The sequence below is a fragment of the Rattus norvegicus genome, chromosome 18, assembly GCF_021556685.1.
Source record: "Rattus norvegicus strain SHRSP/BbbUtx chromosome 18, alternate assembly SHRSP_T2T, whole genome shotgun sequence".
In the NCBI taxonomy this organism is placed as follows: Eukaryota; Metazoa; Chordata; class Mammalia; order Rodentia; family Muridae; genus Rattus; species Rattus norvegicus.
Window position 1 is genome coordinate 26,588,338 of NC_141551.1, and position 9,967 is coordinate 26,598,304.

Consider the following 9,967-nt stretch of genomic DNA (forward strand, 5'->3'; position numbering starts at 1 on the left):
AGAGAGAAGACTCGAGGAAGGTTTGAATGAGACAGGACACCAAAGCCTAGAACCAGAGGTGTTCTGGAACCCGAGAAGTGCTGGGAGAAGAGGAGTCTGTGAGACATATAGGCTCTTTGGGGAGGTGGCTCTGGAGGGCCGGAACCCAGGAGGAGGAGTCTCGGATGACAGCGCAGCAGAGAGGGGAAAGGGAGCAGAGAAACAGCAACATCTCAGGAAAATGTGGAAGTGAGGGAAGCAGCAGCCTAGGCTCCAGTCCCTAAGGTGGGCATTTCCCAGGTACAATAGACTCCCTCCCTGCATCAGGGCAAGTATACCTACCACACTGGAGCCAAACTATCAGAACTTCCAGAACTGAGATGTGAGGTTAGAAGAGACCACTTTTGGGTGGTGAAGCAAGAATGCCTTTAATCGGGCTGGAGAGGTGGCTCAACGGTTAAGAGCACTGACTGCTCTTCCAGAGGTCCTGAGTTCAATTCCCAGCAACCACATGGTGGCTCACAACCATCTGTAATCGGATCCGATGCCCTCTTCTGGTGTGTCTGAAGACAGCTACAATGTGCTCATATACATAAAATAAATAAATAAATCTTAAAAAAAAAAAAGAATGCCTTTAATCCCAACACAGAAGGCAGAGGCAGGCAGATCTGAGTTTAAGGCCAGCCTGGTCTACAGAGTGAGTTCCAGGACAGCCAGGGCTACACAGGGAAACCCTGTCTCAGAAATAGATATATACATGAATAAATATATAAAATCTGTAATATAAAAATATGTAAAATATACAAGGATCCTTTGCCCACCCTGGAGTCCTCTAGTCAGGCAGCCCTCTGAAGGCATTCCTTGCAGATGAACACCATGAGCAAAAGACACGGGGGAGGAAAGGGTTTGTTTCATCATGCAGCTCCGGTCATACTCCATCACTGAGGGAAGGTACAGAACCCAAGGCAGGAGTCTGGAGGCGGAGGCCATGGAGGAGCACCGCTCGCTGGCTTGCTCCGTGTGGGTTGTTCCGTCCATTTCTGCCTCTAAGAGGGGATACTGCAGTGCTTCCCAGAGCATCACTGGCCACAGGAGCTGAGCTCACCCAGGTCTGTCAACAATTAGGGAACTACAGGCTTGCCTATCTGGAGGAGACAATTCCTGAAGATTTCCTCTTCTCAGGAAATCTAGCCTATGTCAAGCGGACATAAAGTCTAGCCAGCACAGCCCTTGAGGAATTTGGCTATTTTAATTGAAAAGGAGAGGAAGAGACTCATTCTTTCCTTAAGATTCCCAGGAAGTAAAATGCTGTAGTACTATGTTAGCACTTATCATAGAGCCAGTCAAACAACTTAGGCATTCCATGTTCTATGTAATACACACACACACACACACACACACACACACACACACACACGCACATTCGCCTGCACTTGTGGCTAGGAGACCACTACCAGATTCTGAACGGACATTCTCTACACATACATCGGGGTTTTTTGTGTCAAAAGGAGTATGTTCAGACTTCCAAGCTCCTTGTTCTGTTGCCATGGAAACATTCAGGCTTCCAGAACTCTAGGCACAGGGTCTGCCCCCTGTGGTACATGGGAGGAGAGGAGAGAAGGAGGGTGACAAAGAGAATGACTGCAAACCTTTTAGAAGGTTGGCCGGTGCTGTTCACTCAGACCCTAGGTTCACCTCTCTCCTCTGCCTCAGATCTTCTCTGACTAGAGGGAAAAGACCTCTGTTAGAGCTAGGTGGAGGGCACTAAAGGGGTTCTCAGGGCCCTTTGAGAAGTATTATTAGCTTTAGGAAGAGGGTTTAGTGCCATGTCACGTGCCCAGTTCTCCTGAGTATATTAGGCAACGCTCCAGGCCTGTGTTCCAGACTATAATGGCCTCAGGCCTGAAGCTGCTTCATCTGGCTTCTCCTCCCTTTTTGTGGGTGTTCCAACCTCCCAAGAACCTGCTTAAAATGGGATTTCCAGGCCCTGACGTCAGAGGAAAGCCAGCAGCTCCCTCTAGCCTGTGCCAGATCTACCGTGATTAGCAGAGCTAAGTTCAGCCTTGCTCAGCCTGCTGGAAAGCTAATAGAGATCGGAGGGAGGACCCTAAACAGTGGTCCCTGTATCTGCAGCATTCTGGATGACAGGAACAACCTGTTTCCGAGTCCAAAACCCTTGCTGGCTTTCCTACTAACTTAAACCTCAGCTGGTGCATGACCGTTTCCGTCCCAAACGCCATAGTTGATTTCTTTTGGTTCGAGCTCTCATGCCTAGCTTGAGGAAGAAAAGGTCATCTGGAGGCAGTCCTGAGAGCTGGACAGCGGTTTCCATTTGGGTCTTGGAGGTGGCGGCTGTGCGAGCTCTACTTGCAAGACGTTGAAAGGCCCACTAGGTGGCGCAGCTCCCTCCCGATGTGAATTCTATCCTCTAGCAGAGCACAATCGCTCCAATGGCTCACTCACCGCCTGGAGACCAGAATGCCTCATACTCCCTGGAATGAGAGACTAAAGGGGGAAAACATTTTGAGGGTAGAAAGGATAGCTGTAGGTTCTCCGGTAATCTCTGTTCGAGCCCAGTCTGTGTGCACCTCACAGATTTCAGAGAATCTGTTTTTGTCTGGGAAGGAATCTGCAGGGAAAATGCCAGGCTTCCTTCAGGGGGGACCTAACCTGGGCTTCCAAAGTAGCATCTAAGAGACATCTACTAAAGTGGGTTTGGGGATGGGATGAGGGGGCAGAACTGGGGTCGTGGGGAAAGATGTCCTAGAGTTGATACACCCCTGGACCTGGCCCCAGTGGCAGCTCAGGCCTGCTCCAGGCTTCCCTAACTTTACAGACTTTTCCTATCTGTTCATCGAGAATAGTGTGGAGTTGGAAGAGAGAACAAAACCCCAACCCCCACCCCCGAATCCCCAGGAATTCTTGCAGGGGCTGGCAAGGTAGAGAATCTTCCTCAATGGCCTACCTTTCTCTGACCTCTTGCCCAAACTCACCCCGGCAGGTCCGTATCCCTGATGAGCTACCTTCTCCTTTTGTCCCAGATAAGTGATCAATTAATAATGTTGTTTGAAATATTGATGGAGCGTTTTACACCAGCATCCCTTAGCTGTGTCTGGCAGGGCCATGTCCCTTCAGATAGCCTTTTCACATTACCAACAAAGGGTTTTCTTTGGCCAAGATTTCCACCCGATCCACTCTGAACCAAAATCATGACTCAGTGTCAACCAGTACAAGGAAGAGATGTGAGAAAAATGGCTTAGCTCCTCCCCTCCTGAGAAGGACGGTGTGGCTAAAGCAAAGACCCTTCCTAACTGATTTCCCATGATGCCCTCCAGCTCCTCCTCCTGCCCACTGTGGGGCTGCCGGGTCCACTTTCTGCGTGGCTTAAGCAGAAGGTGGTCATGTGCGGGGCATGGGAGAAATCACCTGTAATGACAGCCCTCAGGAACTAGACGCAGTCACTCCAAGCTCCAGGACACATAAGGGTCTAGAGAGAGACCTCGGTGCCTAAGAGAACATGTTGTTCTTGTAGGGATGTGAGTCTACATGTGTCCCTTGCCAGGCAGGGCCTCACAGGACACTAACAACAAAACAACACAGGCAAACACAGCAAAAGTGATCATGTGATCAGACGTCTCTGGCCCAGCTCACTCTCGCCTGCTTTATTCTCCAGCATGGAGGGTAAAAAGAGGAAGAGAGAGGAGAATTGGAGACTGAGGAAGCTCTTGGACCAACTCATGCCCCATGCTCCTGGCTTTGTACTCAGCAGAACTCAAATCATTGCCTGACGCTTCCTTCTGCCCAAGTGTCTTGGCTCTCACACCACTGGGCCAGTCCTACAGGGACACACGTCTCAGCTTAGGCGGTATTGTCACCTACGAGCTGCCAGGTGTCCTCTCCAGGTCCCATCACACCTGTCCTGCCACACACCTGCTGTTATCATCAGCCCATGCCCTTAGTGCCTGTTTCCCAGTCCACTCCCCCATCAGACTGGGAGCCCTTTCTCACACACAGATGGGAGTCAGCAAACCAGCCACATCCAGTTCTCGCTTTAATTCAGATGCTAAATTGGGAAGAAGAGCAGTTTCACACTCCATATTTAGCCTAGGAGAGAAAAAGTGAGACAGCATGGATGTTACCAGGGAAAGCAGGCTGGGGCTGGGCTCGGAGATAGTGAGAAACATACTGAGCCCAGGCCCAGGGGAAGGACACACCGGGCCTTGTCAACTCACTCCTAAAGAGAGTCACCCTGCCACTGACAGACCCAAGTCCTGTCCTACGCCAGCCCACACAGCTGTATGTGGACACGGCTTGGGGAGCAGGCTTTGTACAAAGGCTCTCGAGAAAGAACAGCGTGTGTGGCAGTGCACACCTGTGACGGTGCTCAGCCGTTAGAAGCAGGAGTATCATGTGCGCAAGTCTAGGCCGAGCTGTGTAGTGAGACGGTGTCGAGAAAACCAAACCTCAGTATCACAAAGCCTGTCCAGGGAGACGCACGCTCGTGCGATTGCTGTCCAGGGAGGTGCATGCTCGTGCGACTGGCTACCGCCACAGGATAAAATAATTAAAATTCTACATCCACAATGCTTGCCAATCTTTTCTGCAGCTTTATTCACTGTAGTCAGAAAATGGGGATCTAGAGAGAGAGCTCAGTGCTCAAAAGCACCTGCTGTTCTTGTAGGGGTTGCCAGTTCAATTCTTACCACTCGCATGGTGCTTCAGAGCTATTTGAAATTCCACCTCCAGGCATCTGAGATGTTCTCTTCTGACCTCCACAGGTACGACACACATACAAGGTACAAGGACATACATGCAGGCAAATCATTCACACACATAAAATAAAATAATATTTAGGGCCTAGAGAGGTGGCTCATTGGTTAAGAGCACTGACTCCCCTTCCAGAGGACAGGGTTCAATTCCCAGCAACCACACGGCAGCTCACAGCTGTCTGTAACTCCAGTTAACAGGGGACCGGATCTCCTCACACAGACATTCATGCAAACAAAACACCAATGCACATAAACAAATATTTAAATGGAAATCACCCTTCACCCATGTTAAGATAACGCACACAAAATGCAAAATATGCTTGACTTGGTGCATAATTCAGTCATGGGAATGTTACAATAGGAAGAGTCGTGGTAGCCAGGTGTAGTGGTACATGCCTTTAATCCACGCACTGCAAAGCCACACACACACACACACACACACACACACACACACACACACACACACACACAAGCCCTGTCTGGAAAAACATAAAAGAAAGGGAAAAACACCAGTTCATGAGAACATCATGCCAAGAGAAATAAATCAGACACCAAAGACTATACGGTGTGTGCTAGCCTTACATGAAACTCCAAAGGGAGTTAATAGAGAGAGGCCACAGGGGTGGGAGAAGGGGACAGAGTCATTGTTTAACAGGTATAGACTTTCTGTCTGGAAGGATTCAGCAATTCTGAAAGTGGATAGTTGATATGGAATGTAATTAATTCCCTGGATTATACATAAATAAAGAGGCTTAGATGGTAAAATTTAAGTACACAGTATTTTCTCACAGCTTTTTTTGAGACAGGGTCTCTCTACACAGCCCTGGCTGTCCTAGAACTCACTATGTGGACCAGACTGGACTTGAACTTACAAAGATCTGCTTGCCTCTGCTTCCCAGACAATCAATTTTTTGACAGCATTAATAATTACAGGACCTCATGTATTCTATTTAAGTAAACATTTTACCCTGAGTCCAATGTCGACTTCAAGGCATGCATGCTACCATGCTGTCCCTCTGTCCCTGCATTGGAGGGAAACTGAGTCCTTTAAGTTCCAGAGACCCCCTCTGCAACAGCAACGCTGTCTGTGCAGAGTAAGGCAGAGCCCTCCCTCCTCTAAGGACAGCAGCTTGTCAGTGTGACCACCTCTTCTCCTGTTGTGAGGCACCACTTCCCTGTGCAGCTCATCTTGAGGACACAGGGAGTCTGCACTCCCATATGGAGGCAGCAGATTGGAGAATGGCTGGAGAAAGGAAAAGGGCAGGCTCCATCTACCCAGTGTCCCAGTCATCATATTGTCACCATGCCAAGAAGAGTAGATAGTCCTATGAGTTAAACTGGCTCTCAGGACTTTGGTTATCCATTTTCTGCGATGTCTTTTGGCCTTGGAGTGGATATTGCCTGTGGGAACCCCAGAAACAGCAGCCTCATACAGACATACAGACGTACAGATGTACACACATACAGACGCCCAGTCCAGGCCTTGGACTCAAGCCTTGGACTCGCACCCAGCCCCTTGTGCTTATGAGCCGTTTCTTTTCTTTGTTTATTTTAAATGTTTTGCTTTGTTTTTGGCACAGGGTCTCACTTTGTAAATCAAGCTGCTCTCCAATTTGTGGTTGACCCTTGTTGCGGTAAAAAAAAAAAAAGTTTCATTTATCCCAGGCTAGAGCCAGCATCGTATGTAGGGCCACATGGCATCTGCGGGATATTTTCATCTCAGTCAGCAGAGCGTTTCACCTGCGAAGCTCCATCCCATCTCACACTGCCGATGGCTGCTCTCTGAGCCCAGCAGCAATCCATCTAGTTCCAAGGCGGGTCACTGCCACATCAGTTTCATACAGAGACCACCTATCAAGGCTCTCTTCCTGTGGACTCAGTTAAGTCACCACGTGAAAGGGCACACCACACAATAACCTCTGATCCAATTGATAAGATATAATTTGCCCATCTCCACAGTACAAAATCCTGCACACACCCATCCCTTAAAAATAGTCATAATAATCCATATCTATGTGCAGAGAAGAATCTTAACATCTGCCGCCATGTTCTTCCAGCTCCTTCTCTCACTCCAGCCCCTCTCTCTTTTCTAAAACTTTTCTCCCACCCATCCTTCCATCTCATCCAATGACAGATCTTGCTCTGTCCTGTACCTGCCTTCCCACATAATGACATCAACCCACACAATGACAGACCCTCTGGCCTCTGCCCCCCTAGCACTGGGATTTTGGATGGGTGTCATCACATCCTTCTGTTTCTTGTGGTTTTTATAAATGGCAACCTGGCTCTCTGACTGGCTAGGGTGTTCGATCAAGGACTAGCTGTGTTTCCCCGTGAGAGATGATGTCATAGTGCCTCCATGGTTCTTTTCTCTTTTCATTCTTTTATAATTTTGAGTCAGCAAAAGAAAGCTGGATGTCCCAAGGCATGTGGATGTCAAGGCATGTGTATTGCACTACCGTGAGGCCCTTCTGCACCTGGATTGGAGGGAAACTGATTTCTGAGTTTTCCAGACTACCTTTAAATTCCCTATGTAGTTGAGGGTGACCTTGAGCTCCTGACCCTCCTGTCTAGACCTCCCAAGTGCTAGGATTGTAGGCCTGGGCCACCACATCCGGCTTGCTCTTCCTTCTTTGCATATCTGTCTCCTCTGGGCTGTGCAGAAGCAGCAACAGCAGGGTAGGAGGAGTCTCCTTGCTCTTTTTATATCATAGAGCAGAGATGTTTGGTCAGTAAATATGACATGAATAGAAGTGATCTGTTTGTCTGTCTGTCTTCTATTTCTGACTTACCCAAGAACTGCATAGAAAAAGCTAGAGATCCCAGAGAATATGATCATGAGACAAGCCAAGGTTTAGGCAAAGGGTTCTAAAGCTGGACCATTTTGAATTGAATCCTGGTTCCACTTCTCTCCAGCTCTGTGACCTTGAACAAGTTATCTGCCCTCTCTGTGCATTGTTCCTCATCAATGAAATGAGGCTGAGAAAAAGACCCACCTCATAAGGCATTGTGAGGATGGGCAGAGGCTTAGAAGCACTGAGCCCAAAACCTGTCACCGAGTAAATGTGTGCTGGGAGGGGGTGAGCGTGGGAAAAGAAACGCTTCCAGAGATTAAGAAATGCCGGAGGAAGCCAGCACCCTGACACTACCGCTTTTTTGCATTCTCGGGTTTTTTAGAGTGGGGTAGCCGGGGACATTTCTGAATCAGGTAACCCCAGAAGGTGCCTGCTCCTCCTTCCTTTCCCCTCCTGGCAGGTCTGCAGAATGCAAGCTTACCCACCAAGGAGCTGAGCAGCCTGGCGCTGGGCGGTGGTGAGGGGCCAGAAATAACCCGTTTCTATTCCTGCCTTTCTGGGCTGGGTAGAAACACTGCTTTTTGAATCTAAAGGCTGCTTTCCCCTTCCTGCGCATCACTCAGGCTCTTATGTAACATTCCCCTCCCTCTCCTGCCCAGGGAGCTTCCAGAGATTTCTGCAGCGGGCTTTGCTGCACACACAGCTGGGGGTGGGGAGAGCAGAGACAACACCACAGGATGGGTTGTCCTCTGAGCCCAGTGTCCTCGCAGCTTCTGATCCAGGAGAGGGCTGTACAGTGAAGATCGGAGGTCCAAGGACTGCAGCCTCTTTCTCAGCCTCTGCAGGGCAACCCTCAGCAGGAAAGAGCCTGACAGTCTGTCTAGTCAGCTGCCTCCTCCCTTTACAGACCTCCCGAAGGTAGACTGTAGCACCTCCTTCAACTCCGTGTGCCTGGGCTGCTTCCATTTTAAGCCTAACCTAACTCTGACTGGCTCAACTCTCTGTAGGGCTCTGAGGACTTTCATTCAAGCCACCCAGACCACAACTGCCTTAGGCAACCTGTACCCAGTGCCAAATTCCCCATGGTCTCCTTTCTTCTACAAGGCCTGGATGAATGGTGTGTGTGTGTGTGTGTGTGTGTGTGTGTAGGTGTGTGTGTGTAGGTGTGTGTGTAGGTGTGTGTATGTGTTGGTGTGTGTGTGTGTTGGTGTGTGTGTAGGTGTGTTGGTGTGTGTGTGTAGGTGTGTGTGTAGGTGTGTGTGTAGGTGTGTGTGTTGGTGTGTGTGTGTAGGTGTGTGTGTGTATAGGTGTGTGTGTTGGTGTGTGTGTAGGTGTGTGTGTAGGGGTGTGTGTGTATAGGTGTGTGTGTGTGTGTGTGTGTTGGTGGGCATTTAACCTGTGGTGTCAAACATACTAGGAAAGTACCACTGAGCTACACTACCTCAGACCATAAGAGACCCTCTCAGACCACTATTCGATCTGCTTCAGGCATCAGCACCATTCTGTGTGGCCCTCCCCACCTAGCCTAGGTCTCAGTGTTATCAAAGAGGGGGTGGTTTTGCACCTCCACACTCTAGGATAATCCTCTCTCAGGAACCTATCTTTTCCCAAGACTCCCTATTTGTCCCCAACTTCTTTCCCACCTCATGTGTGGCCTCTTCTCATCTCTCAGAGCCCTCCACGGGTTGGGAGCAAAGTTGTACCCAGAAGCATTCCAGGCCAAGTTGTCTAGGTTTCCGTTGGGGCCCCTCAGCCATCGGAAAGTGTGACGGGCAACCCAGACAGAACCCAAGAGAGAGTCACTTCCTGAGCTCTAGGCTAGCCACAGAAGCAGCAAACCACAGCCTGAGCAGCACATGTGGGTGCTGACGCAACCTAGCTCTGGGAGGAGGAAGTGGTGATGGATGGAAAGGGGGCTTGCTTTCCTCTGGGCGCTGCAGCTCGCCTGGCCTCAGGTTAAGTAGAGTCAAGATGGCCCATTGCCCTTGCTCTCTAGTGGCGACTCAGTAGCGGTTCTCCCTCTCCTCTGCCTCCTCCTTACTTCTGGCATTTGTCACCTGGCCCACAAGATTCTAGACTCTCAGATCATCCGTGAGGATTCCTTGGGGCCCAGCATCCCTGCAGACCCATGAAGTCTGCCTTTTGTAGGCCTCAGGAACCAATTTTCCCCAGTGTCATCATCGTCCCCCTGACGATGTGCCATCAGCTATAGGACAGATCTGCTAAGGGTGGGGACAGCTCAGATGCTCCAAGACTTGCCGCTGAGAAGTCGGGCCAGCAATACACCCCTCTCTAAGAGTGTGGCAGGCCTTCACTGTTCCTGGCTGGGCAGAATCTGCCTTCCGGTAGCTTATACCAAGGAGACTGGGCAGGGTCAAGAGGCCTTTTTGTTGGGGCTGGAGAGATGGCTCAGTGGTTAAGAGC